We start from the raw sequence: 3,859 nt of genomic DNA on the forward strand, positions 1-3,859 counted from the left end.
CTAAGTAGTCTAACATCTTGCTACCCAAAGTATATAGTCCTAGGAGCCTGTTAGAAATGCAAAAATCTCAGATCCCACCCCAAACCTACAAAATCTGTATTTTAACAAGATTCCCAGGAGATTCACATTAAAGTTAAGTTGCACATTACCGTTTGAGCAACACTACCGAAAGATACGTGTAGTCACTCCCTTGACTCCTGGTGCCTGAGGGATACATATGCATAATACGAAATCTAGAAACTGGACCCACAGTGTGTAACCCATATCACTTTAGCTTGGAACTTGAGCAACTAAGTGAATATCATGGCCTCAGAGAACAAAATTCCCCCCGCTCATCTCTTATCACTGTTCCACTAATGCAAATGTCAAGATTCCATTTAAACTCATTGACTTGGACCTAACGGATGCCAGAATAATGTCTGAGCTCTTCTTCTGTTAACATTAAAACAGTCCGGACATTTGTATATGGGTTTGATAGTACCCAGTGGAAAACTAAAAATCAGGACTTGCTTGCAGTCGTTTAGATAAATGCTGGCCCTATTTCTACGAAATATGCACTCAGGGCACTACAGAGGCCAGCACACGGCTGCGCTAGATAAATACCCCACATTAATTTTTTTAAGTGATAATTAGGCTAAAGTTACAGACTGAAATTTGTTCCTATGGTTTGATCATTTGGATTGGACAAGTACAGTATATTCAGAGGCTTATCTACCCCACATGTAGCATACTCCCCTTCTTGGCATTTCTCTCATTTCCTCGAAAAGCCTTTTCTAGAGAAACTTCAGATCAGAAGCCAAAGCAAATTCAGCTCAATTTACCCTGCTCCCCATGGAGCTCCCAGTGACTGAAGGCTTTCATTGCCCTCTCTCCCACATTCACTCTGGGTGTGCATTAGTCACCATCCATGTTTCCCCAGACTTCGTGATGAGAAAGCAGTGAATTTGCCGGGCCAGGCTACACTCAGTTAGAGGGCTGCTGCCTCATCCTCACGAGCAGCTATTTCACTTTATTTTGTTTTGGTTGTTGTTGTTGTTTTGTTTTACTGCACACTATTGAAGAGAAATACAGCCAAAGATTTCTAAAGGTGTGGTAAAATCTACACATGTATGGTCTACGAATACGTCGTTCCCCAACACGTTAGCTCCCAGTTGCTCTTTTCTGCTCTTTGTCAACTTCTCACACCCACAACTTTTGCAGTATTTCATCATTTTTCTCCTACATCCGGCCCTATCTCTGCTGCCTTTCCTCTGAACGGATGACCTTGCCTCCTGCTTCATGCAGAAATAGGAGGTTTCCAAGTGAGAACTCTTGGCTTCTGACCCTCCAACTCCAATTTCTGCACACTCCTATCTCGCCTCCTTTCCCCTGTAGTAAGAGAGGCCACAGCACTGATCCAGTTTCAGAATTATTCCTTTACCTCCTCTCTTGATCCCTTCTGTAGTGGGTTGAAGGGCAGTCCCTATAAAGATATATCCACGTCCTCATCCCTGGAACTTGAGGATGTTACTTTATTTGGAAAAAAGGTCTTTGTAAATGTGCTTAAGGATCTTGAGGACATCATCCTGGATTATCCAGGTGGACCCTAAATTCAATAACAAGTGTCCTTATAAGAGGAAGGCAGAGGGAAATTTGACACAGAAGAGGAGAGGACACAGGCACATACAGGAGAAAGTGATGTGAACACAGAGGCAAAGACCGGAGTGATCACACAACAAGTCAGGAATGCCAGCAATTGCCAGGAACTAGAAGAGGCAAGGAAGGGGTCTCTCCCATCACCCAGGCTCCAGAGGAAGCATGGCCCTGTTTACACCTCAATCTCAGACTTTTTGCCTCCAGACTGTGAAAGAATAAATATCTGTTGTTTTAAACCAACGAGGGTTTGGTAATTTGTTACGGCAACCCTAGGAAACCAAAAGAATATATACCTTCCTTGCTCTATCCATTAGTTCCTTCTATGTTTTTAGTCTCTCTACTGCTTCTTTTCTTTAGCCATACATCCTTGCAATTTTCTTCCATCATAAAAATTGTTTGTGTGTGTGTGTGTGTGCGTGTGTATGTGTGTTTAACTCTGTACTACTTTCTCTTTCCTTTCTAGGTAAGCACTTCAAAAATAGTCTGCATGCTTTGTTTCCTCTTCATTAGCTCCCTCTCACATTTCAAACTGCTACACTCAAACCTTCCTACATAGCACTCCACTGAAATGCTCTTGCAAAGGTCACCTATGTTCTCCTAATTGCTAAAGCCAATGGATTCCTCATCTTGCATCTTATTTGGCCTCATTGTTACATTTGATAATACTCCTAACTCCCTTCTTGAAATGTTTCCTTCTCTTGGATTCTAAGATGTAACTCTCTCCTAATTCTCTCTCCCCTCTAACCATATGATCATAAACTCCTTCTGTCGCTCCTTTTTCCTAGTCAACTAAACATTGATAATTCCCAAAGTTCTTTCTATTCGTGGCCTTCTTCTCTTTCATTTATATGCTGTCTGGATAACTTCATCTTCTCCTATGGCTTTATGAAAATCTAATAAATTTCTTTTTTTTTTCTAGTTTTTTTTTTATTTCAGAATCTGATGGGGGTAAAAATGTTTAGCTTACATATATTGCTTTTTCCCCGCCCGAGTTAGAGCTACAAGTGTGTCCCTCCCCAGACGGTGCTCACTGCACCCGTTCTTAATACAAGCTCTTCTCTGAAGCTCTAACTACATAAAGCCAACTGCCTACTAAATGTATCTACCTTAATGCCCCCATCAACACTCAAATTTAATATTCCAAAATTAAACTCAAATTTCACCATCAAAAATGGCAAACATGTTTGCTATTGTTGGGAGGCAATTTCCCATCGCATTTCTACCTACACATCTCAGATTATCTTTTCTAGGACGTTAGTACAGCAAACAACCTTGGAAAATAGAAGTTGCAATGAACTGAATGATTGTGTCCCCTCCAAAATGTATGCGTTAAAATCCTATCCCCCAATGTGATGATATTAGGAGATGGGGTCTTTGGGAGGTAATTAGGTCATAAAGGTGGAATTCTCACGAATGGGACTAGTGCCCATATTTTAAAAAACCCAGAGAGTTCTCTGTTTCCCTTTCTGACATGCACGAACACAACGAGAAGTCAGCATTCTGCAATCTAGAAGAACCCAACCACACCAGCACCCGGATCTCAAGACTTCCAGCTTCAAGAACTGTGAGAAATAAATTTGTTGTTTTTAAGCAACCCAGTCTATGGTATTTTGTTATAGCAGCCTCAACAGACCAAAACAGGTAATATCTCCCTCTGGGTCAGAGAACAAATATGTTTGCTGATTAGGATAAGAAAGACAATTTCTTCCTCATGGGCAAAGGTTTGGCAGCTCTGCTAGTAGACCCCTTAAAAGAGCGGAGGGTTCCTTTGTGCAGGATTACTCACTCTGACAGACCATGTAGGTTAGCATTTACCTGGGGCTGCTCCACATTGCCCAGAAGGCTTGGGGAATAAGGAGAACCAATGCAAACATGAAGCTTGTACTGCCTGCCGTGCTGAAAGCAAGCAACTGTCTAAATCTGTTTGGCGAACTGTTTCCTTATCATCTGAATTTATGGACGTGCGACCAGCCAGCCTAGCAGCCGCAGTAGTCACTGCTGCTCAGAGACTGCTGGACCACTTGACCGCTATACGCCTACACAGAGAGGAAGGGAGGAAAATAGCCAAGATTTTGCATAAAAAATTTGACATTGAGTTGGTAGAGGCTGGAATTGGACATGTTTGAGAAGAGTGAAAGCCTGAGTACTTTCACTGGTGGGTAGCCAAGACCAGAGGTAGGAAATTCTAGATATCTTTGGGTACTTTAATCACGGAAGAAGTCAC

This window comes from Propithecus coquereli, unplaced genomic scaffold (genome assembly GCF_000956105.1).
Source record: "Propithecus coquereli isolate 6110/MARCELLA unplaced genomic scaffold, Pcoq_1.0 Scaffold185, whole genome shotgun sequence".
Lineage (NCBI taxonomy): Eukaryota > Metazoa > Chordata > Mammalia > Primates > Indriidae > Propithecus > Propithecus coquereli.